At 45.7% G+C, this 26487-nt stretch overlaps 2 long non-coding RNA genes across 2 annotated transcripts; both read left to right on the top strand.

Moving 5' to 3' along the window:
* Positions 1–711: 711 nt before the first annotated feature.
* On the top strand, positions 712–21932 carry LOC109501553. Its single transcript, XR_002159687.3, has 3 exons — positions 712–875; positions 17524–17585; positions 20555–21932. It is a non-coding gene; the product is annotated as an uncharacterized LOC109501553 (long non-coding RNA).
* On the top strand, positions 1033–2435 carry LOC109501557. Its single transcript, XR_002159692.2, has 2 exons — positions 1033–1878; positions 2192–2435. It is a non-coding gene; the product is annotated as an uncharacterized LOC109501557 (long non-coding RNA).
* Positions 21933–26487: the final 4555 nt, after the last annotated feature.

Below are 26487 nucleotides of genomic sequence, written 5' to 3'. Positions count from 1 at the left end.
AGGGGCTTGGGTGGGGACGGAGAAGTTGTAAGGCAGTTAGAGGTGGGGGGCAGCCGCCGGGTGGGGCAGTTATGTCAGCACGGCTAAAATTGGGTCCCAGCTGCATCACACCTGCTGCCTTCAACCACCGCACCAGGTCCACCGGGGCATCCCGGAAAGGGTGAACCGGGGCCACAGAACCTGTGGGTTCTGCTTCTTGAAAAACCAAAGCCGGGGATCTTCGGGATACCAAACACACATCATGATAACAGATGCTCGCTGTGCCAGGTGCAGTTCTAAGCATTGCTTGTAGCGACTCACTTGGTTAGTCCTCATAAGGATCCCCCTTTACTGTGCAGCTGAGGGAACTCAATTACAGGGGTCAAGTAACTCACCCAGTGGCCCAGAGCTGGGATTTGAACCAGAGCATCCTGGCTCCAGAGCCTTACTCTGAGCCACCCTGCTCTCTTCAGACCCCCGGGGAACGAGAGGTGGGCTGACAAGTTGGGAAGATGGAAAGTCTGTAACCCGTGTCTGTGGTCTCCAATGGTATTAGCACCACCCTCCCTTAACATCTCCAGGACCTACTGCAGGGCCAGGCTCCTGGACAAGCACACCAGAGACGCTTGTCTGTAGAGTATTTGCTACGTCCCATGGCCAGCCGCTGCAGAACGGTCCCAGTGTGCCACACCCCTCATTTGCATCTAGGTGGGCAGAAAAGCACACGGTTTGCAACGGCTGGTGTCTGTCGCCGGCTGCCACCTCCTCCGCACGGCAGGGGGGCGCCTTCCTCATGACACCTGTGCTGCCGTCACAAACAGCTGTTAGTCTGTTGCTGTCTTCTTTCACCTCCCATCTGACTCGGATTACCCCGCACGCAGAGTGCCCCGCATACGGTAGGTGCTCAGTAAATAGAAAATGCCAGGGGCGCCTGGGTGGCTCAGTCGGTTGAGCGGCCGACTTCGGCTCGGGTCATGATCTCTCGGTCCGTGAGTTCGAGCCCCGCGTGGGGCTCTGTGCTGACAGCTCAGAGCCTGGAGCCTGTTTCGGATTCTGTGTCCCCCTCTCTCTGAACCTCCCCCGTTCATGCTCTGTCTCTCTCTGTCTCAAAAATAAATAAAAAAAAGAAAAGAAAATGCCAGAAGAAGAGAATTTCGGACCACCGTGCAGAACCGTTCGGTTCGCGGCGCTCCTGCCCCCTGTGAGCCCGGGAGCTGCGCCCGGTGAAGGGCTGACGTTCTCCCTTAAAGAGAACCCCCTTAAAGTGCGATGGCAAATTTAAACATTAGAGCATGAGGAATATTTTTATTACTACCCCTTGCCAAATGGAACTCGATATAAAAATTGATAGGAAGCAAAGGAGTGAATAAAAATAGAAAAGAAATCACCGAGCTTTGAAAGGAAGTACATAAGATGAAAATGGAATTAAAGCTACCTTGACTAGAGGAGATTACATAAAAATGAAGAAATCGACAGTAAATTAACAGGTAGCACATCTACACTCTGTCTTGAGGGAATAACAGGAGATATTTTTATTATCTCCATGCAGAAGTTCGGTTGATTCCCCCCCCCCCCCATTGGCTCCTGAAATGAGAGGTTTCGTTTTATATAGAAACAAGTGTTGTGCTTTGCCCGACTGCCGGGGAGTCTGAGATGTGTCTCTGTCTCAACCTCCCTGGATTTTCTTGGATGAAATTTTGTGTGAAGCTGACAGCGATTGCCTAGGGGTTGGAGTGTGTGTGCACATGTGTACGTGTGGGTGTGTGTGTTGTTTGGGGTTGTGGGAGACGAAACATTTCAGAGTTGAAACCCTCAGAAGTCTGATATGGCAGCTGCAGAACCTAATGAGGAAGCGGAAGACCGGGTCCCGTCTCAGAAGCTTCCAATAGCTTCTGTCGGGTAAGTCGCCTCATCTCCGGGTCTCAGTTTCACTAATTATAAAATGAAGATGCTAATTGCTACTTTCCCCATCTCATTTACGAAGATCAAATGAGATAATGGACGTGAAAGTACTTGGAAGAGTCGAAATACGAGGCTAATGCAAGGAATTATTTTATAATTTCATCTCAGTAATAAAATTATTGTAAGTGCAGTTTCTAAGACAGCAAAGGTTTATTTTGAAAAAGTAGAGGACTAGAAGTACGTAGTAATTGCTTATATTTATAAATTATCCTGTAATTTGAAAACGCCACCGTCCGCATTCACCTACCAGGTTCACCCAACAGTCCTGTGAGAGAAGCAGCTCTTTGGACAGATGGAGAGAGGCAGAGTAAATTGCACCAAGTGCCCCGGCTCTTGAGCGGTGGAACCAGCCCTAGATACTCACATGCTGCTCCATGAACAGCTGCATGTGAGATACTCTCACGGCTGATCCAATAGCTGCCATCTTGAAGTCGTTGCCATTCTTCCTATGTGTGTGAATAACATTTTTGGATTAATAAAGACACAAAAAAGTGGATGGTTCCATGCTTTCCTTCCAGTGCTTTCTTCTGGACATCTCTCTCTCTCTCTCTCTCTCTCTCTCTCTCTCTCTCTCTTTTTTTGACATTTGGTGACATTTTTCAATAAATATGTACCATACCGGAGCCCAAGATGGCTGCGTGGTGAAGAGGTCATTGCCTTGGTCTTCAGGAGACTTCTGATCTAGAGGGGAGGAAGGACATATAAACGGGCTGGTGCACCAGGTGACAGATGTTACAACGAGGCAAGATGACTTCTGGGTGCCTGCCCCAATTCTGTGCGGGCCATAGGGGGCCTCCAGAGACGAGTGGTGCCTTGGATGAGACTTGAGGAAAGGCAGTAGCCGGGCAGGTCAAGGAGGAAAAAGCGTCAGGCAGAGGCAGTTTCAAAAGCCTTCAAGGAGAAGCAGGATATTTCTCAAAAGTATTTGAAAAAGGCTGAGTGTAAAGTGTGGATTTAGGGGAAGGAAGGGGGGGGGGTGGTGAGAGGTGAAGCTGAGACACAAGCCGGGGTGTTGAGTTCTTGATCAGTTTGGTCAGGAGAGTGACAGACTATTCCGGAAGTGTGCAGAGAATGGTATGGACAGGATTCAGTGAGGAAACAAAGAGATAAGAACAAACAAAACAAGACAGGATAAGGGCCTGAACTAGAGTGAAGGCATGGAATGGAGGACATTTGAGAGAGATTGAACCTGTTGGAGAAAGAACGAGAAGTCTTTCAAGGAGTTCTCTTGAAAGAGAAGTCAAGGATGACACCCAGGTCTGCAATCAACACAGGCGGACGGTCCATGTATTTGGAGACATCTCAGCAATGGATTGGCTTTTTCACGAAATGTTAGGATTGCCTGGAGCTACAACCCCCCAGAGGCCACTTTATTTTACTTCCGTCCAAACTACTGAGCAAAACATACGAGTGGGAGCGTGATTGCCTCTGCCTTCCGTCTTTTCCTCCTAGGGAGACCAATCCACTGCTCTCTCTCCTTTCCCATCTAGCCTTTTCTCCTCCCTGGCGTCCCCCCCCCCCCCCCCCCCCCCCCAGTTCTTAAGCTGCAGGAATTTAAGCCAACCCGTCATGGACTACTTCTATTTATATTTGGAAGAGGATTTTCACACACACAAAAAAAATCTGAAGAGAAACGAAAACGTGTGCATGCAAAGACTGGTCGTGAATGTTCATGGAGCCGTATTATTCAGATCTCGAGACAGTGCAAATGTCCATCGACGGGTGAGTGGAGAAGTAAAACACGGCGTATTTGTGTCATAAAAAGGACTGAACCCCTGAAACATCCACGACATGGATAAACCTCAGAAACAGTCCGCTAAGGGACAGAGGCGAGGTGCAAATGACCACATATGAGATGATTCTATCTACGTAAAACGTCCAGAAAAGGCAAATCTGTAGAGACAGAAAGTAGGTTAGTGGTTGCCTGGGGCTGGGGGTGGGGAGAGATTGCAAATGAGGGATCTTTTTGAGGGTGCTGGGAATATTCTAATGCTGGAATGTAGTGATGGGTGCACAACTCTTAATTTACTAAAAAAAATCAGTAAATGTCAATTATTCTTAAATAAAGCTGTAAAAAAAAAAAAAAACCACTGGCGGGGGAGGGGGTGACTCAAGGAAATGAATGATAGTGTACATGTGCACTTGAAAGGGCCAGCTGTTGGAGAGGAGGCCTGGGTCTTAAATTAGATTTTCTCACAGGTGTGAAGGTGGAAGGAAGCCAGAGTCTAGGCCAGCTAAGGAGTGCTTCAAGGAGCAGTTAGTCTCTCAGGGTGTGACAAACTCTGCTCCCATACCTGAAGGACCGAGGAACAGACGGTTTGTCCTAACATGGGCAGCGATCAGTGGATGTCCGTGAAAGGCTAGTCAGGCAGGCTGAGGGACTGGGCTGTGCAACCTCAAGGTGCCTCATTCTGGACTGGACTCCAGAGGAGTTTTTAGACTTTGGGGATGGCTACTGTCAAGGACAAGGGCACAACCCTGCCCCCAGGTTTCCAAAACCAGACTAGCTGAAGAAGAGGGAGAAAACAGGCCATAAGCATTGGAGCATCGGGGGAGGACGGGACTCAGAAAGACCATCAGAACAGGTGTTCAGAGTCAGGGCGTTTGAAGATCCGGAGGAGTCACAGGGCCGTAGTGGAGGGCTGTGGTCTGTCCACCATCAGGTGGATGCCAATGATCAGAACTGGGACGCAAGGGCCTAGGCGGACAGCGGTGACCACACTGAGCTCAGACTGAGGCTAGTGAGCACACTTAATACCCCTGCCTCAGGTCAGGGACAGGTTAGGGACTCCAAATGCTCACTTTTTCCACCCCTACATGGGATTCAAAATACAACAACACTGAACCTGATCATAAGTGTGTGGAGGTCTGACGAAATTCTGATTTTCCTTATGATGACCACATCAGTACTTTTTAAGAAAAAAATCAGCATTATTTGTGACCATTCTCCAGTTTCTGGCTTCTTCCTACTCTGCTCTCTTCATCCTCTTCCTCATTACATTGCATCACTTTCTTTTTTAAAAAAAAAATTGTTTTAATGTTTATTTTTGAAACAGAGAGAGACACAGAGTGTGAGTGGGGGAGGGACGGAGAGAGAGGGAGACACAGAATCCGAAACAGGCTCCAGGCTCCGAGCTGGCAGCACGGAGCCCGACGCGGGGCTCGAACTCACGGACCGCGAGATCGTGACCTGAGCCGAAGTCGGACGCTTCACCGACTGAGCCACCCGGGCGCCCCTCACTTCATCACTTTCTAATATACTATATAATGTGTTTATCTGTTTTGTTTGTTGTCTGTCACTAAGATTTAATGGTATAAACTCACTGCTGTGCTTCTAGGGCCGAGAACAGTGCCTGACGAAGTGGTGCTCCTTAAGTACTTACTGAGTGAATGAATCAACCATAAAACTCCCCATTTTTTTTCTCCTCTGCCTTGCAGATGCTTTGAGAATAGTTTAGGTTACAAGTTGGGTAACTTGGCACTGCCTCAGGTCACAATATGTCCTGAGAACTGATAGCCGGGCCCTTCTGAGCCCGGAGTGAAAGATCTAGTGAGTGCTGGCAGAGGGTGGAGTGGAGAGGGGCTGCAGAGGCCAGGAAGTGCTGATGATGGGATCTCAGTACCTGAGGCAGGCTGGTGGGGGGCTATTTATGCGGGGCGTTGTCCTGGCCTTTTCCAATGGCACCAGCAGGGGTTCCATTGTTGTCACTGGCAACCCAGACAGGTTCCCACCTTTGGCAGAGGAGCCTAGGGATGTCAGCAGGAGCTGTCTGCAAGGAGGACAGTGAACATCTGGCCAGAGTTCCTCTGGGTTCCATACTTCCCATTTTAGACAATCAGGAAAAAAAAAAAAAAAAAAGGAAGGTAGACATATGGTAAGACACAGTTGCTCTGCTAGGGTCTTTAAAGAAAGAGGACAGTCTGATTCAGTGGGAGTCTCAGGATAATTTTGACAGGCTCAGCGGAGCACTGGCTTCTGTTACATGCGTCACGTTATCTACCCCAGACGGTCCCTACCCAAGTTTTTGTAACATTGCTCACATTTCAGATGTTCTAATAAGTCTCTGAAGTTTAGCAGTGATTGATTCCTATTTTTTTTTCTTTTAGTCGAATTAAGAACATGAGTGATTTTGTATTAGGGGAGGAAAAGTTCATTTGTTGGCGAATGAGGTTGCCTTTTGGAATCTCTTTGGGCACCAAGGATTAAGTCATATATCTTCAGTAGGCAGACGCCTTGACGTTTGACGAACATCTTTGGTTCAGAAGTAATTGTTTAATCTTCTCCAAATGTCTCGATAACATTTTTGTTGAAGTAAACTTTTTATTGAAGTATATCTCTGCTCATTCAGAGAGGAACGCAAATGCAAAGAATTTTCCTGAAGTGAACACATTCGTGTTACAGTGTCTGGACCAAGAAACAAAAAGACCAGCTCACTGAAAGCCCCCTGGAAATTCCTTCCAGTCACCATCCCCCTCTGTCCCCCCGCCCCCCATCATGGATCACTACCATGATGGTAGTTTGCCTGCTTGAGAACTGCTAGAGGAATACAGGCATACGGTATGCATTCTTTTGTACCTGGACTCTTGCTCAACAATTTATTTGTGAAGACAAAGTTCTGGACCTGATAGCGAGGGGAGTAGAGGAGAAGAAAGGGCAGACAGTCTGGTCTAAAGGCTGGTAGACCTGGGATCAGGCAGACGGTGGCCTCGGGCAGAAACAAACAATGAAAGGAGAACCCAGATTTGCATGAACGCTATCCCCATTCTACTCCTGCGATGCCACCAACTCCTCCAGTGCCATTTTGATTTATTTGAAGGGACACCTGAGAGGACTCCCTGAAGGAGTGATTACAAGTGTGGACAGGAAAGGGGAGGCATCAAGAATGATCCTTTAGGTCCCACTTGAAAACCGGGTTGCTGCTAATTACTGAGCTGGGGAAGACTGGGGGAGACACAAATTTGGGGGGAATGTTAATCAGCTGTCTTGTTTTGGCTAAGATAGGTTTTGAGATACTTCTTAAAATCTAAGTGGGTCTGGAGCTGGGGGGAGCAGTCAAAGTTTGAGTTGCAAATTTAGGGATCATCAGAATGAGGATGATTTTTAACTCTATGGGCGGTCAGGGGGCAGTGTTGTTGATATCACCTGGGGAGAGACAGAAGAATGGAGTGAACGGCAACATGGTGCCTCAGGATGAAATCCTGTTTCTGTTCTTTCCCATCAGCCTTCTCTGTATACTGTGCTTGCCTTGCAAAGTGCATCCACTCAATCCCCAGGCCCAAAACCTCCCCTTGACCTCCTGCCCTTTCAGTTCCTCTCCTCCCCCACCCCTTCCTATGTTTGGTATCACAAAAGTCCAAACAAATGAGGAAGAGGAAATTTTCTTGAGAAAGGGGGAGGGTGGGAGAGGAGGGAGGGGGGTGGTAGGTCTGGCTGTTGGAAAACTTTTTGTGACTAGAAGGAGGAAGAAAGCCTTAGTACACATACCAACTCATACTGGCGTCCATACTAATATTTTTATATTATATTAACCATGTTTTTATTATGGCGATTCATATGCACGAGTTGTTCCCGGAATTTTCTTAAAAGTTGTTCCTCCCTGTGTTCCAAGACAATTTTACTAAGGTGTAAACCAAATAGTTTAACAAAATATATGTATTGGATAAATTTTCTCCTTGCCAAAAGGACTAAATTGCTTATTTATATATTTATTCCAATACTTACCAGTTCAACTGTAGTAAGGTAAATATTTCCTGGGCCAATGTGTGCGTGCGTGCGTGTGTGTGTGTGTGTGTGTGTGTGTGTAACTTAAGGAATCATAAGTAGACTCCTACATTGTGTAAGCAGTGGTATTTGGGAATAGAAAAAGAATCGTTTCAGATTAGACTTCCTCTTCATTGTTTAAGTGTTGGCATCCATTGCTGGTTGAGTACTTATTTTTCAACCAGGGATAGGACGCTGGAATGAGGCCCTGGCAATCTCTGGTGACTAAACCCAAGAACAATATGTGCCTTCCCCCTCAGATATTTTTGGGGATTAATTCACTTACATGCAACCTCTAACGGATGTAGCACTTGGGGGGAAAACAGAACCCTTCTTCAGGCCTAGATTTCTCTTCTTCTCATAATTAAACCATAAAGAAAATAAAAGATGAGGTGAAATATGCATCCTTGCCTTAAGAAGACACAGAAATGCTGAGGAAATGGCACAATGGGGGGATTGACAGACTCCCTGGGAGTCCGCACCTTGGCCAGCTGCCAGTCTGCTGCTTCTCTGACTACCACCTGCCTCCCTCCTCTTTGGGTCTCCACGCGAAGCCCTGACTTGAGTCCCTGGGCTCTTTGTCATCTCTGCCCTGATGGTTATTTCTCTTTCTCTTGTATAACTAGTAGTTTCACATTTCCTCAGGACAGACTGAGAAATAAGATCACATTAAAAAAAAGAAATTCTATATTGTGCTAGCAAAATCAGAAATTGACAAGTCGATGAGGGCCCAAGCAAGTTGATTCGTAAAAATGAAGTCATGGACAGTACCTTCCTTTCAGAGAATACACATGCATGTTTTGTTTTCTTTTTTAACATTTTTTTTTAACACTAATTTATTATCGAGAGACAGAGAGCATGAGCAGAGAAGGGGCAGAGAGAGAGAGAGACACACAGAATCTGAAGCGGGCTCCAGGCTGAGCTGTCAGCACAGACCCTGACACGGGGCTCGAACCCACGAACCACGAGATCATGACCTGAGCTGAAGTCGGACGCTCAACCGACTAAGTCACCCAGGCGCCCCAACGCATGCATGTTTTTAACCTTTGAGACTCTGTGGGGACCCAAAGACATAGGATAGGTGGATATAAGATAAGTTTACTCACAGATGGGGGCCAAGTGATGCTCCACAGAATGAGAGGTCTAATGAGCTCTAGGAGTCACATACCCTAAAACATGTCTCCCACTTGCTCTGTGACTAAAATTTCTATTTGAGAACAATATTGGTAATGCCTTACACGTGATCAGTGTTGTGAATCCTCCTGTTGTGAATATATTGTGAAGCTTTGCATTTGTACACACGGTTCATTGCTGCTTATGAAGGGCCTTCCTTATGTGGCCCTCACTGAGCTAAAGAATGGTGTGCCCTGTCTTCCCTGGTTCTCAGAACCACCCTAGAAAGGGGGCACGGTTTAACCGATGCCCATTTCACAGATCAGGCAACTGAGGTTCAGAAAGAACTTGTCTAAGTCAGGCCTCTTCAATGTGGTGGGGCCAGGAGTTCTGACTCATGCCTCTGGACCCTCCTTGCCTTCTAACCCAGCCGGGAGCTGGCAGTTTTAGCCATTTGTTGAGGACACGGATGTATGGTTGCCAGGGAGCCCTGGCTTGTTCATCAGACTAGCTTTATTAGAGGACCACACCCTCAGAAGGTGGGAGAGGCTGGATGGGAAATAGAAGGGCAATCATGGCAGGCAGGGAGGGAGGAGGAACGGAAGGCCAGATTCACGTCCTGGGTCACCACAATGTACCCAGGACCTCCCTGCACATAGGTGAGAGTGAGGAGGAAAGAAAAATGGTATACTTTTGCTGGAATAGGCATCCTTCTTTCAGTCAAGATGACAGGCATTGTACAGGGGTCCTCTTAGACCTGGGGAAACCCACAGCCCTTCAGCCTTCTGTGGTTTCAGTCCTCAGTCTGCCTAGAACAGCGGCTGACCTCCTTCACTGTTGTTGGGGAGCACCGTCCGCCAGGGTGTGGGTGTGTAAGGACAGCCCAAAGGAGGAGCCGCACATCAGCAAAGACCCCAGCAGAGGGACCCGTCACCGGCTCAGCTCTGGTCTGATCTTAACTGATCTGCAGCTACCTCTCTGTCAGACCCTCAAATGTGGGAGGAGGGGGCCCCCGCATCCCCTTTGCCCATCCTTCTGTCTCCTTTGGGGCTCCAGTGTCCGTGATCTCTGATGCTGGCCCCTGTGAATCTGCCCATAACACCTTTGCACTACAGAGCAGAGAATAGCTTTGTGCTATGTCCTGTTCAAAGGTCCATTTTCTCCCTTTCTTTTTCCTTTTTTCCTTTTCTTTTCCTCTCCTTTCTTCCTTCCTTCCTTCCTTCCTTTCTTCTTTCTTTCTTCTTTCTTTCTTTCTTTCTTTCTTTCTTTCTTTCTTTCTTTCTTTCTTTCTTCTTTCTTTCTCCCTCCCTCCCTCCCTCCCTCCCTCCCTCTCTTCCTCTTTCTCTTTCTTTCTTGCACATTTTCTCCATTATAAGATCCACTACTATGTAAGCCACATGGAAGAACCCTTGCTTTCTCACACAGACCATCGCTTCCATATACTCGGGTAGGCAATAAAATTTGAATCTCCAAATAAGGGATTTCCCATAACTGCTGCATTTCTAAAGGTTTCTCTTTGTTGTGGATTTTGTGGTATCTATTGCAATGTGTGCGAGGGAGTGGTTTTGTTGCCTGGGTCACGCGTAGATCCGTCTGCGTGATCAAAGGCTTCCTCACATTTACTGCGTGTGTGCGATGATCTGCCCTCTGGTTACTGGCGTTGCCATCCTCTTCAAGAAATAAGCTATTGCCCTGCCATCTAGTCCCTCGTGTTGAGGGTGTGGCTTGTAAGTGACCATTTCCCTCATTCACGCTTTTCAATGGATTCTCTGTCCTGAGATTTCTCTGATTTCCAATAAGGTACAGGTTCTGCCTAAAGGGTTTTCCACAGTGATTACATTTAAAGGGCGTCTCCCCAGCTTTTGTTTTTTGATGTTGAGTAAGGACTGAGTCCGTGTACAAACTTTCCGGCACTCGTGACACACAGAGGTATGTATTTTCACATGCATTTTACGATGGGATTTGTCTGGCATGAGTTCCCACACTCACTGCGTAAGTAAGATTTCCTCACTTTTCCAAATTTTGAAATAGCAGTGTTACTCGCAATCGCCAAAAGGTGGAAACAACCCTAATGCGCATTGAGGGATGAATGGATGAGCAAAATGTGGTATGTACCTCAGCCCTAAAAAGGAAGGAAATTCTGACACGTGCTACAACGGGGTCGAACCTTGAAGATATCATGTTAAGCTAAATGAGCCACACACCAAAGGACAAATACTGTATGATTCCACTAACGTGAGCTTCCTACCACAGTCAAACTCATAGAGACAGAAAGAGGAATGGTGGTTGGCAGGGGCTGGAAGGTGGGAAGAATGGGGAGTTATTGTTCAACGGGAACAGAAGTTCAGCCTGGGATGATTAAAAAGTTCCGGAGATGGATAGTCACGACAATTGTTCACCAAGGTGAATATACTTAATGCCACTGAGCTGTACGCTTGAAAATGGTGGGGGCGCCTGGGTGGCTCAGCCGGTTAAGCGTCTGCCTTCCGCTCAGGTCATGATCTCACAGTTCGTGAGTTCGAGCCCCACGTCGGGTTCTGTGCTGACGGCTCAGAGCCTGGAGCCTGCTTCGGATTCTGCGTCTCCCTCTCTCTCTCTCTGTCCTTTCCTGCTCACACTCTGCCTCTCTCTCAAAAATAAATAAACAGTAAAGAAATTTTTTTTTAAATGGTTAAGGTGGTAAATTTTATTATATGTAGTTTACTACAATTTAAACAAAGAGTACAAGAGTTTTATAGGATCCTTCTTTCAAAATGCTGGGATTTTTCTCTAATATCGTTTTTTTTTATAAACTCTTTCTCTGGTGGGGTTTTCCTTCTCTTCCCCCTCTGCCGTCTTTTAGAGCAGCCCCTGTCTTCAAGGGATCCTCCAGAGGGCCATACACATCACCTCTGCACACATTCTGAAGCCGACAACCCCTTGGTCTCAGTGTCGTCGGCCCACTCAGCAGACAGAAAATGCTAGCTCTGTCAGTCTTAGGGAGTCTCAGTTCCCTCAGTCTTAGGAACTCCCTCTTAGCTCTGTGAGAAAACAGGACTCTGGGTTCTTGCAATTTAGAAATCTCAGCTTCTCTGAAAGGTGAAGATGCTGGGGAATCTCGGGTTTTGCTATTCTCCAGCCTCTCAAGATACAACCCTTCCTCTCACATCCTCAAACTTTAAGGGATCCCCACACAATTCATGTTCACTGCAGTGGCCAGGTCCCAGAATTCCCAGAACAAGAGCCTGCTGTAGCCTGGCAGAGGGAATGGTGGCTCTTACTGGAAATCCTGGACTTTCCCCGAAGCCTGGGGGATCAGGTGCAGCAATTTACCTGAGTCCTAAAATAACCTGCGGGCTCTGGGACTGGAGTGAGCCCGGGTGCCCTGCAAAGCTCCCCTCCGTGCCATTTGCACTTTGAGAAGGGATCAAGTTCTAACGGAGGCATTTCAAGCTGGAACCAGCAGGTGGGGTTGTATTTCTTCTGGTAGCAGCGCCACTGAATTTTACCTATCGCCACCTGCGTCTTGGTGCCTGCTCCAGAAGTCACAGATGCTAACTAAGCCAGAGGAGTCATGAGACTTGAGTCTGAGCCCCTGGTCTGTCCCTAACTATCAGGCCTCAGGGGTGTCATTTAACCTCATGGATCTGCTGGGGCTACACGCTGTCCACCTGCCTAATGGGGCTGCTGGGAAGATAAAGAGCTATTTCGGGAAAAATGGGGAAATCTGTAGAGCTAAGCTTTATAGGGGTGTGTGTGCAAATCGGGAGCTTTTTGTAATGCTGCCCATATTGTATCTGAATCATTTAGCTCTTATAGCTGGGCCACATACTGGCTGGTAAGATTTACGGGAAAATGTAGCTAGGCGTGGCTGGAGATGGAAAATAGGATGGGAAGGCTAGGGCACAGTGTGTCCTTTGGGTCAGATTAATGGAGACAATTTCATAATGTGTTTCGGTGACTTCTTAGGACAACACAAAAACAACATCAATGGCTCTGCACCTTGGTTCCGGGCGGATATACAGGGGCCAGGAAAGCGGTTGGGGGAAAATGGTCTCACAAAGGTCCAGCCAGGGTGCTGCTGGTCTTCTCCCTAGAGATGGCCCTGGTGGGCCAAATGCCTGGCTGTAAAACCCCGTGTGGGAACAGGATGAAGAACTAATGAGAGGGGGAGTCAACAGCACCCTGTGTTACTTTCCCATTGCTGCTGTAACAAATTACAACAAATTCCGTGACTTACAACAACGTAAATTTGTCCCCTTACAGTTCTGGAGGTCAGAAGTCCTAAGCTGGTTTCACTGGGCCAAAGTCAAGGCATGAGGGGAGAATCTGGAGGCGCCGAGGGGAGAATCTGTTTCCTTGCCCGTCCAGTTTGTGGTGGCCGCCTGGATTCCTTGGCCTGTGGCTCCTTCCTTCATCTTCAAAGTGCATGGCTCCAATCTCTGCTTCCTCATCTCATTGGCTTTTCCTTTGACTCCCCCCTCCTGCCTCCCCCTTATAAGGATATTGTGATGACATCGGGCCCATTCAGATAATCCAGGATAATCTCCCTATCTCAGGGTTCGGAATTTAATCACATCTGTGAAGTCCCATTTGCCAAGGAAGGCAAGATTCACAGCTTCTAGGGATTAGGATGTGGACATATTTGGGATTATCTTCTGTTATTCTGCCTACCCACCCCCTCTTTAATCATTAGTAGAAGAGTGAGAGAAAAAGCTGACTATGGATTAAGAACAGAATGGAGTCCCCAAGACATTTTATGCTAAATTGGCTTAAGACCAAGTCACTGCATTTCAATTTCCCAATGACCAATTTATCTAACTTTTAAATTTTATTGCTATTCAAAAGATTGTCTTTTTTTTTTAAGTTTATTTATTTATTTTGAGAGAGAGAGAGAGACTGAACATGAGCATAAGCCAAAGAGGGGCAGAGACCAAGAAAGAGAATCCCAAGCAGGCTCTGTGCTGTCAGTACAGAGCCCAACACGGGGGCTCGATCTCTGTGAAATCATGACCTGAGCCAAGATCAGGAGTTGAATGCCCACCCACTGAGCCACCCACATGCCCCCAAAAGATTGTCTTTTTTAATGATTTGAAAGTCATTTTTCTATTCTTCAATGCTTAGTATTCTTTGCCAATTCCTCAAATAGCACGTGAATGTTAATTTTGAACTTCCAGCAATTAAAATGTAATTATGTTACATTAAGTCAAATTAGATTAAAACCGTAAAGGCTTAAGATAAAGGGATGAAGTTTTAGCTGGGGATTTTCGGGAAGAAACTGCAGATACAGTTGTATTTAAATTTAAACTTAAAATTTAAATTTGAGAGCACCTGCAAAAAAAAATGAGTGGTAGTCCAAACTACCCTACAAAAAAAATGATGGCATTTTAAATTTCTAAGAAGAATCAATTGAGACAAAACAAACCAAGGCAGCAGGAAGGAAGTGAGGCAGCCCAGAAGATTGTATCATAATGATTTCTATGACCAGTGCCTCAACTTTGATATTCACTGACTGTAAACACAAAATACAAAATCCTAAAACGCTGGAGAGATTGGTAAGGTGAGAAATAAACTGCAAGCTACAGGAACAATCACATCACACAGTAGACTTGAATTATTAAATTGTTGGAGAAGTTGGGTTGACAACATACTTGAGAAATTGGCAGAATCATCACAAAACTGCTGAAATGTTTGCAAAACCAAAATGGCATGAAAGAAATCAGTACAAACTGAAAAATTCTTGCAGGAAGCAAGCACTGATATTTCGGTTATGGGATGATTTCTGAAGTTGAAATACAGTTCAAAAACACTTGACGATTTCTTTAAATGCCTCTATGATGACAGAATGAAACCTTGTCAATAAAAACTACAGAAATCCTCCTAAACTACTAAAACTGTTCCATTGGAGACAAATTAATTTCCTATGATGGTTTATCAATAATTAAGAGAAGCAAGTTTTGTTTTTGTTTTTGTTTTGTAGAAAGGTACATTTGATGAACTGATGATTTTACAAATTATTTTTTGGCAGACTAAGTTTCCAGTAATTTGAGTAACCCACCCTGTTTCCCTTGGTGAGTGGGGTTTCTAGGCTGGGGGGGGGGCCGTAGGGGAGGCCAGAACTGCTCTGAATTCTCTCTTCTCACTTCCTGGGTCTTGCTTCTGGTGCCTGAGTTGACTGGGGGCTTTTCCACTTCCGAGGTCTGGTCCTCTCCTGCCAGTAAATGTCTCCCTCCATGGTACCCGGACCATCACATGCTTCTATCACATCTCTAACACTTGATTACTCTTGTTATTTACATGTCTGTGTCCTTCAACCAGACCTTGAAGCTCTTGGGCTATGGTTATATCTTATCCAATGTTTCCTTTCTGGTCCCAAACCTTGTGCCTAGCATATTGTAAGTGCTTAAAGAGTGATTATTGAATGAATGGATAGATGGGGGACACATTTTAATAAATGTGTTAGTTCTCCAGGAGTCAATTCCTAACTCCTCGCAGCTGGATTCCATGTCCCTGTCCACCTCCTCCTCACTAAAGCAGGGCAACCCTTTTCAACTATACTTCTTTTTTTTTAATGTCTATTTATTTTTGAGAGACAGAGAGAGAGAGAGAGAGACAGAGTGTGAGCAAGGGAGGGGCAGAGAGAGAGGGAGACACAGATCTGAAAAGCAGTCTCCAGGCTCTGAGCCGTCAGCACAGAGCCTGATGCGGGGCTTGAACTCACAGACTGCGAGATCATGCCCTGAGCAGAAGTCAGACGCTTAACCGACTAAGCCACCCAGGTGCCCCCAACTATACTTTCTATAAACAAATACGGGCGCCCGGGTGGCTCAGTCAGTTAAGCATCTGACTCTTGATTTCAGCTCAGGTCATGATCGCACAGTGTGTGAGATCGAGTCCCTCCTAGAGCTCTGCACTGATGGTGTGGAACCTGCTTGGGATTCTTTCTCTCTCCCTCTCCCTCTGCCTGAATGCGCACTCTCTCTCTCTTTAAATAAATAAATAAACTTTAAAAACAAACAAACAAATAAAAGCAGGGCAGCCTTTCTCTCACGGGTGCCTCCCCCGACTCAGCAGCAGTGGGCCCTCAACATACGTCAGTCTAAACTGATTATTTAATGATCTGAAGCGAGCCTCCAAAGGTCAGAAGGAAATTCTCTGTGTGTGGTATTTCCAACACGACATTCCAAACTCTTTTTTAATGTAGACATCTTGAAAGCTGACTTTTTCCCACTCACCTTATTATTTATTATCTTTTGACTGATAAGCAACCAACTTACTCAATAGCTTCTTCTGAATCTGCTTTGTGCTACCGTCCTAAGCAGTAAGAACAGTTGTGAATAAAACAGATGCTCTCTTTCATAAATATTATATTCAGCAATTTCTTTTGTTCTAAATATTTTCTTACTAAAAGCAACTTTGTTAGAAATAGCTGTCCCTATATTTTCCACTCCTACTGTCTTTGTAACATGAGTGGGATTTCCCAGATTAATCTTTCATTTTTTTATGGCTGAAATGAACACACTACAAATTTTTAATTGCTTAGTTCACCCATGAATATTGGAAATAATTCATCATCATCAAATGAGATGTTGTCTCATTTCTCTCTTCACGGAAACAAACCGTTAGTGTTAAAAATGTTCTCTCTCTTCTCTTCTACATTTTTCATTTAATATTTGAAAAACCCTTGTAGTGTTAAAGGGGCATGATTTTGTCATAATAGATTCTAAAAAAGCTGCTGGTGTAAATCCCGAGGTGCATTTGGGTGAATCAACATGATGACTTCAGGTTTCTATAAATATTTTCTGCAAAGGCCTTTGTATTTTCCCGAAGGCCTTTTCCATGAATCTTTCTTCAAGTTCCCATAAAGTGTTATGTATAGTTCTATAATGGCACTTCATGCACAGCCGTTATTATTTACTTGTTTTCCTCCTTTGCTAGATTGCATGGATCTTACCCACATTTGCATGCCCAGTGCCCCGCGCACGGAAAGTGCACCACGGGCATCACGGCATGAAGGAATGAATTCACAGAGACATTTTCATGTCTTTTAAAAATAATAATACCAATGTATTAAAAATAATAATACCAATAATACCGGTGATGGCCCGGGTACCATGGAAGGAGACATTTACTGGCAGGAAAGGACCAGACCTCTGCAGCTGATGTTCAGTGGCTACATTCTCTGTGCCGGGCATTAAGCTAATCTCACTGGATGCATTATTTCCTTTAATCGCTACTGCAGCTCTATCTGTGGTGCAGATATTCTTATTATCTCCCCCTTTTACCAGGAAGGAAACTGTTGGAGATTTAGAGAGGTTAATTAGCTTTCCAAAGGTTACACAGCAACGATGACCCAGTGGGATGCGAGCCCCCATCTGATTCACTGGAGGCTCATATTTTAACATTACTCTGTACTGCAAAGGCATTTCAGTTACCCATAACTTGAAACTGTTTCAGAAGGCTTCCTCTACTAGCATTCTTTTTATATAGGACACGGATGGCTGCATTCCATGGGCATCTGACCAGTGGCCTCGAAACCAAAGCCAGTCGAAGGGGAAGAACCCAGAGAAAAAAGGAAAATAGTGGCAAAATAAAGGGGTCTATTTGGTGCTAGATGGGGCACGGAAGTGGAGTTTTTACCTAACCATTGTGATGTCTCTACGTATCCATCCCTAAATGCCTGGTGATTATATCCTGATGATAAATGAGAATTCTTATCTTTTTTCTAGGTATGTTATTCCAAAGATTCAGCCGAATTAAGGACAGAGAGGAGAAAAAGCAGGCAGGGAAGGTAAGTAACCATTTACACAAGAGTGTCTCAAACTCAGTGTTGTTGACATTTTAGGCTGCGTTATGGGTTGACTTGCGTCCCCTCCCCCCAAGTCATACGTCAAAGTTCTTCTAACACTTAGTACCTCAGAAGGCAACCTTATTTAGAGATAGGGACTTTACAGAGGTTATCAAGCTAAAATTAGGTCATTAGGGCCAACCAATCTGATATGACTGGTGGCTTACAAAAAAGGGGAAATTTAAACACGGGGAAGACAACGTGAAGAGACACAGGAAGACGGACATCTGCGAGCCCTGGAGAGAGGCCTGGAACAGATGCTTCCCTCACACCCTTAAGAGGCACTGACGCAGACTCCAGAACTGCGAGACAACACATTTTTGTTGTTGTTCAAGGTGCTCATGCTGTGGTACTTGGTTCTTTCAGTCCCCGCAAACATGTGTCGATCGGATTCGTCTTTGTTGAGGGGCTGTCCCGTGCGTTATAGGATGGTTAGCAACATCCCTGGCCTCGACCGGCTAGATGTAGTGGCACCTCTTTCCCCCAGTTGCCACAACCCCAAATGTCCCCAAACACTACCAAATAGCCCCGTGGGGCAACCGGTCTAGACTTTCTCTGGCCTTGAGGCAGACGTTGCTGTCAGACATCCGAGGCAGATCCACGGCTAATTTCACAGCCATTCTGCAGGCCCTGGTGATTTCTCATGCAGAACAATACGCTCAATCTGGAACATTCAACTTCGTCTCAACAGGGACCCCTCACAAATCATGCTGTAAGACCGGAAAAGTTCTCTAATCAACTGGAGGTTGAGATAAGACAGAAAAACCCTGAGTCATGCTCAGGGAAAACTCCTGAAATTTGGACAGCGTTTTGTCTGAAGACCAAGGAATCTGCAGAGGTCACCGTTTTGAAAGGGTGTTAGTCTTGCCATTGTACAGGAGCAATTCAAGAAGGGAAGTGATGCTTCTGGGCTTATGTGAAAACACAGACAAGTCACTGCTTCTGCGTCAAAGCTGTGGGGGAAGGATCTGATGAGAGAGTGGAGTATTATGCAAGTATTTTAATAAACTAGCACAAAGGCTTTGATTAAGTTGCTATTTATTTACGTGTGAGTGGCTAGTTGCAGTGAATGGAGCGGAAGAACAGAAACGAACAGCAGCAGGCACGGCAGTGATGTGGCCAAATCCCTTTCGCAGCCTGTAATTCCAGAGGGATTCTAAGAGGTCCCATCTTCAGAGCTACCATAATTTACGTTCTGTCCAGCGCCAACTCTTCTTCATGGCTATGCTGCAAGCTCCATTCAGGTGGCGAATTTTTTCCCAACAGGCCAATGCATCATTTGTAACAGAAAACGATTTCTCTTTGGCTAATAGTTTAAGCTGGTTGACAAAGTCTAGGTTATAAATCTGTAAGAGATCCTTTTAAGTAGGGACACCTACGAATTTAATTAACTCCGGGATTTACTTGATGGTACTGGTCTGTAATTGATCAGGCATTATTTATCTTTTTTCCCACCTTTTAGATGCGTGGTTCTTTCTCTTCTCACGCATGCAAATGCACACACGAGTATTTGTCTCTGTGCCTGTATGTTTTATCATGAGTGACTAAAAAGACTGAGACATTCCGATCCCCTCTATCTATTTGACTGGGGAGTTCCCCAATACGACCCCCAGCTCATCACCCTGTCACTTCTAGACGTGGTGGAGTGTAAGGGTCACAGAAGCAGGAGACAGATCACATGATTAAGTTTTGGCTCTTCTCCATCCTGGCTGTGTTTCTGAGCTCCTCCTTCTTCGTGTGGAATAGACGCACTGATCCCCATGTGCCCACCTTGTATGACCGTGAAAATCAGAGAGGGGCAGTCCAGATAAACACGGTTTGTAAACTGTCACATGCTTCCACGTGGAAGATACTATTGTTGTCTTAATGTCCCAGTGAGTAGGGAGGTCACAGGCCTATGAAAGTAGAGTTGGGGAATTACAGACCCAAGTCTCCTAGGAGTCAGTCAAGCGCTGGAAGGAACTAGGGCACCTTGGAGACACATCTCTCTGGCCCATCAGGGCTGGATTTAGCCTCCCGAAGTAGAAATTTATAACCCTCTACTCGGAAAGAGGAACTTTCCAAAGCTTTGAGATGCACAGTAGAGAAATTGTTAAGACACTGAGATACAAGGCAGGTGGCCCTAAGAGATACCTGTACGCCCATGTTCACTGCAGCCTTGTTCACAATAGCCAAAAGATAAAAGTGCCCTAAGTGACCATCAACAGATGAATTGGTAAATGAGACGTGACACATACATACACTAGAATATTATTCAAAAGGAAAGGAATTCTAACACTTTCTACAGCGTTGGACGAACCTCGGAGACCTTAAGCTAAGCGAACTACACCAATCACGAAAGGATGCATGTTGTATGAGTCCATGTCTCCGAGGCGTCTAGAATAGCCCAGTCCATAAAACAGAAAGTAGATGGTGGTTGCCAGGGGCCGCAGGTGGGGAGGTGTAAACAGGGAGGTGTCATTTAGCAGAGATAGAGTTTTAATTTTTGCAAGCTGAAAATGTTCTGGAGATTGGTTGTACAGCAGGGTGAATATACTTAACATTACTAAACTGCATACTTCAAAATGGTAAAGAGTAAATTTTGCATGACGTATGTTTTACCACAATTTAACAGAGAAATTAAAAAAAGAAGTTAAGACACCGCTGCAAAGTCAAATAGCCAGAGTTAAAATTATTTGAACTCTACCTATGACTCAATGTCTGTAAAGCTTTGTTGCACTACAGGGAAGTGAAAAAGAAAAAAAAAAAAACAAAAAAACCAACCAAAGGGGAGTGCAGTGACCCCACCCTCTCCTCTTCCTTTTCATTTTCAAAGTAGTGGAGTTCAGTATCTGGAGAGTTCTAGAACAGAACTCCTTTGAAAGGGGTGGGATCATAATATACCTCTTTCTTTTCCCTTTGTGTTATTGTAGATTTTCTTAGATTTCCGTAATGACGATGGATTACCTTTGTAAGCGGAGGCAGAAAGCACCGATCCTCTTCTAGAACAAATCATGGTGCACAAACCTCTGACATGCTTGAGTGATTACAACTTAACAACGTTCTGCTGGTGTTTCCTGTGTGCCACCAGGCCAACCCCCAGGAAGGATCTGGCCTCATCACATGGCTGCTCTCGTTCTAAGGAAGAAAAAGAGACCCAGAGATGGTGAACGACCTTCCTCAAGCTCCAAACCGGTTGTACCAAGTCAGGGCTTGAAGTCAGCTCTTGCAACCTCCACCCAGTACCCTTTGCCCGGCTTCACTATTTCTCTGAATCTGAGGTGCTCGGTGTTATTGCCGTCATGTTTACATCTAGGCCTGCCCCATTTACCCCCGGGGTTTCTCAGCTTCGACGCTATGGATAGCGGGGGCCAGATAATTCTTTGTGGAGGGGGGCTGCCCTCTGCATTGTAGAAAGCTTAGTAGCACATTTGGCCTCTCTCCACTCTTTGCCAGTAGCACCCCTGGTCCCACTCATGTGACAATAAAAATGTCCCCAGATATTGCTGAATGTCCCTTGGGGGGCATAGTCATCCCGGGTTGGGAACGAGTGATTTACTCTCGGTGAAAATTCATATCCATTCAGCGGACTTCTCCTTTGGACCTTTGTCCTACCTGTTCATAGTTTACTAGAGTCTGAGAGGTTTATGTCCAAAAAAGAAAATCCTGCACAAACCTCTGGCCTGTTCCTTGGGCTTTACCACAGCTCAACCCTGCTCTTGCTGTGTGGCTGCTAAAGGGATCCTGGGGGTCAGAGTAGGAGGCTGCGTGATGGCTTTGCCACCTTTGCTGCTATCCAGTTCCAGTCTCATCCTTAGCCAAGCTTCCTTGTGTCCCACCTGCTTTTCCAAGGTCTGGGCCCTGCCCACCTGGAGGCAGTCTTTGTCCATGTCTCTCCCCGTGGTGCAGGGACCTTGTCTGGATGGCCCTGGCTTCAGGAGTAGAGGGACACCCCTTGGGTAGCCCTGCGGGGGCAGGGAGCCAGCACTGCGCTCGCATCAGAAAACCTGCCTGTGACTCCTAGCCATCTGATGTGTCCTATCTTGTAGGATTGTTGGGAACACAAAACGAGATGATAGATATAAAGGGCTTAGTGCCATATCTGGTCAAGCCACCCTCGTTGTCATCACTGCCACAAAGCCACTTGACCTTTCAGGCCAACATCCTCATCTGAAAAAGGAAGGGATTGGGTTGGGTTAACTTCTAAGGTTTTCTTCAGCGTCAGCTTTCAAAGACTATTTGGTTGCTTCAACTGTAAGACGGAGCAGTTATAACTCCTTATGAGGTTGTGGCACAAATAACATACTATGGGAAACACTTTGCCAACTGTAGTCACGTCATCATGCGGTGGATTTCGCCGGTTGGGTGGAAGGACCGTGGTCAGGCAGGACGGACACCAGGTCATGGGGCTGCTGAGACTCAGGGCCCACGCTCAGGCTGTTCAGGCCAGTGGTGAATGAACCTCATCTCCCCCCACCCCTGCCAGTCTCTCTGTGGCTCTGCATACGTGGGCTGCCTCCTGGAACCTCTAGAGCCATGGGAAGTCAAAACGAACTACCAAGATGGAAAAGAACCGAGGAAACGCTTCTCGGTCATTCCTCGACAGAGAACTCTTTTTCCCATTCTCAGAGGACTGAGGGGGGCCAAAGTGGAGGCGATATGTTCCTGGAGGTGATGAGAGGTTGCTCAGTCAACCGGGAGAGGCCAAATTCTCAGCAAGAGAATGAAGAGATCTGAGTGAAGCAGAGAAGACCCCCAACAGCTCCGACAAATCCTTATAGAAGAATGCTGTTCCGATTGATCATATTCTGGCTCTAATGGCCATCAACCAGGCGGCACCAGTGAAGTCTTTCAGTTTTTATGAGAACAGTAGTACTGCGATTCCTTCTAATAGTACCGGTAAGGGTACCACTTGTAGTGTGGTACTTGTGTCAGTGGTACTGGTAATGGTGATGATATTGATGATAATGGTGATGATGGTGATGATGGTGATAGTGAAGATGATGATGATGACAGACTCCACCAGCGGCTGTTTTCAGGGCTTTACGTATGTTACCATTTGAATCCTAATAAGAGGATTTAGGTGTTTCGGTATTAGCGCTCCCAGTTTATAGAACACAAAGCCAAAGCCCAAAGGGGTTAAACAACGGGCCTCAGTTGTCTGGTGCAGACCAATGGAGTTTATCTTGAAGCCTTCAGTGGGCGTTGGACGAGAAAGGTTACTACCATCTCCCACGTGACATTGACCTTGTGTGGAGCTGCCACCTGTGCTGGGTAGGCCTTCCTTCTCCTCCAGTCTCCTTTTGGGACTTGGGCTTCCAACATTTAGAACTATATTTATATAGATTGCTACGTTTTGGCAATATGAATGTAACTCTCGATTCTGGCACCGGAAGCATATTTCGCCGCGATCAGTCTATTTTCCCGAAACCTTTAGTAATGTAGAGGACTGCAAAAACCAGTTGAAGCAGGCATCGTGGACCTAGGCATCTAAACAGGGTCGACTTACGAGCGCTGGCATCCGGGGCCAGACAGCTCCCTCCTCTCCATCTTGGTTTCCTTGTCTGTACGTGGGAGTGAATGGTTTCTCCAGTAGGTCGGTATGAAGTGCCCCTGATATGATGGATCTAAAAGTTATCCATAAAGAGTAAATTCTCATCAAAAGGCAAGGCATTCCTTGTCCTGGGGGGGGGGGGCGGATCTTTTATTTTTGCTTTCTTATTACCAAATCAATACTAGTTCACATCATTATTATTCACACACAGAAGGAAAAAAAATCTATAATCTCTTCGTGCAGAAATAGCAGGTAACATTTTAGGGTACGTAGCTCCTTCCTGACTTCCTATGGAAATGAAAGGTACCCTTGTCTTGTAATTTTAAACAACGGGTGCAGATGAGGTAGAGGGGGAGAGCGTGAGAGGACAGCAGGTGGCCCTATGGGAGACGAGGCTGCAGGGGAGCCGTGGACACGTGTCCTTGGAAGATCCCAGACCGGCAACTAGTCAGGTAATCAGTTATAGTAGATATTCAGTAAAAGCAGGGAGACAGTAAAAATGAAAAAACAACGCGACTATTTTATTGAAGTAAAACATCTAAATATACCTTCATGTAACAATATTTTGAAAGGACAAAGCCCCTTCTACAAGCGTGTGACAGCTGACTGAAGTTTTGTACAGAGTTAAAAAAAATTTTTTTTTAATGTTTATTTATTTTTGAGAGGGAGAAAGACAGAGCCTGAGCAGGGGAGGGGCAGAGAGAGAGGGAGACACAGAACCGAATCCAGGTTCCGAGCTGTCAGCACAGAGCCTGATGCGAGGCTCAAGCCTATGAACTGTGAGAGCATGACATGAGCTGAACTGACTAAGCCACTCAGGTGCCCCTGTACAGACCTTTAAAAAACTAAAAGTCTCTGGTCCTAACAGCTCTTTTTTAGAAAAAACAAACAAGCAAACAAACAAACCACTTTTTAAAATATTTATTTATATTTATTTATTTATTTGAGAGAGAGAATGACAGAGTGTGAACAGGGGAGGGGCAGAGACAGAAGGAGACACAGAATTCAAAGCAGGCTCCAGGGTCCACACTGTCAGCCCAGAGCCCAGCACAGGGCTCCAACTCATGAACCTGATCATGGCCTAAGCCAAAGTCAGAGGCTTAACCGTCTGAGCCACCCAGGCACCTCAGCATCTTTTTTTCCCCTTTTAATCTTTATTTATTTTTGAAAAAGAGAAAGACAGCAGGGGAGGGGTAGAGAGAGGGGGACAGAGGATCCAAAACAGGCTCTGCCCTCACAGCACAGAGCCCAATGCGGGGGTCAAACTGACAAGCCAAACCCGGAGATCATGACATGAGCTGAAGTCTGGCACTTAACCAATTGAGCCACCCAGGGGCCCCCTGGTCCCAACTGCTTTAAAAAGTAGAGAGACGACTCAAAGATAGTCAGGAAACCATCTGAGTTCAGAATCTTCTAGATTAAACAAAATTTCCCAATTATTGTCTACTTGTCTCACCCGTGCCAGTAGTAAAGCTACTTTCCCTCTACTGTTTAGTAAACGCATTCAGTGTGGCTTTTATACAATTATTCTTTTCCTCACGCATCTTTCATTGGTTCACAGAATAACAAAAACAAGTTCAATTGGCAAAACCAGCATGTAAACAAACATACGTGTCTCTTGGTGATCCCAAACTGTAGGGGCAGAAGTGCCACGGTGACCCTGAGTCCTGCTTCCTGGACACACACATTCATGCTGCCGTTAGACCGTATGTTTAACTGAGCACAAGGCGAGCACTGGCCGCCTGTTTGAAGATTTCTAATATGGTGTAAATACAGGAAAACAATTGTGTCCATGAAGATGCTTTTGCTGCAAGTAGCAGAAATCCTGACTTAAGCTGGTTTTTTAAAAAAATAAGGAGTTTTATTGTCTCAAGTGACAGGAAGTTTAGAAGTAAGATGCGCTTTGAGGCTGGCTGATTCAAGGATTTAACAATGTCATTGGGGCCCCAGATTATTTCCATCTCTCTCCACTGCTGTTGATAGCATCAGCTTCGTTTTGCAACTGCGGCCAATACTGGAACGTTAGGTTTCCTTCTTCTGGTTAAACGGGAGAGAGAAACAATAGGAGTCCACCAATGGGATCAAGTCCTTCCCTTCCATCTGATTGGCCCAACTTGGGCTCCATGCCCCATCCCTGGACTACTTACTAACCATCATCAGAGAAATGGCGTGTGTGGATTGGTTTCGAATATCAGATATGACCTCACACCTGTCAGAACGGCTAAAACGAACAACTCAGGAAACAACAGATGTTGGCGAGGATGTGGAGAAAGGGGGACCCTTTTGCACTGCTAGTAGGAATGCAAACTGGTGCAGCCACTCTGGAAAACACTATGGAGGTTCCTCAAAAAAATAAAAATAGAACTACCCTACGACTCAGCCATTGCACTACTAGGTATTTATCCAAAGGATACAGAAATGCTGATTCGAAGGAGCACGTGCACCACAATGCTTATAGCAGTGCTATCGACTATAGCTAAATTATGGAAAGAGCCCAAATGTCCATCAACTGGTGAATGGATAAAGCAGATGTGGTATATATATATACAATGGAGTATTACTCGGCAATCAAAAAGAATGAAATCTTGCCATTTGCAACTACATGGATGGAACTAGAGTGAATTACGCGAAGTGAAATGAGTCAGTCCAAGAAAGACAAGTACCATATGATTTCACTCATATGTGGAATTTAAGAAGCAAAACAGATGAACCTAGGGGAAAGGAAACAAAAGTAAGATAAAAACAGAGAGGGCGACAAACAATAAGAGACTCTGAAAGACAGAGAACAAACTGCATGTTCCTGGAGGGGTGCTGGGGGGGGGGATGGACTAAATGGGTGATGGGCACTTGGTGGGATGAGCACTGGGTGTTATATGTAAGTGATGAATCACTAAATTCTACTCCCGAAACCAGTACTATGTTATATGTTAACTAACTTGGATTTACATTTTAAAAAATTAAAAAAATATATCAGCATCCATTCTTGGAGCTGGAGACGAGCTCAGTTTCCTATTCCTGTGAATCTCATGAGCTGGGTGAACCCTTGAGCAAACTGGATTCTATTTTGGAAGAGGAAGGGAGGACGGGATGCTGGGAAAGACGTAGTGACTCCTACAATAGGCTTTCCCTAGTTCACAGTATGGCTGGAGGCCAGCTCTGTTCCCTCAGATACCAGAAATGTACATTCCTGAAGCCTCTTTGGTCCTGGTCAGAAGTCCTACCATGGAATCACCCACTTTTAGCTGTAGCAGCTCAAAGTGGCAACATCAAAGTATGGAAACTAGTCTCACTTTAATTCATGAGCACAAATAG

The sequence above is a fragment of the Felis catus genome, chromosome B4, assembly GCF_018350175.1.
Source record: "Felis catus isolate Fca126 chromosome B4, F.catus_Fca126_mat1.0, whole genome shotgun sequence".
Classification (NCBI taxonomy): domain Eukaryota; kingdom Metazoa; phylum Chordata; class Mammalia; order Carnivora; family Felidae; genus Felis; species Felis catus.
The sequence above is the reverse complement of the archived record's forward strand: the minus strand, read 5'-3'. Positions and strand labels throughout refer to the sequence as shown.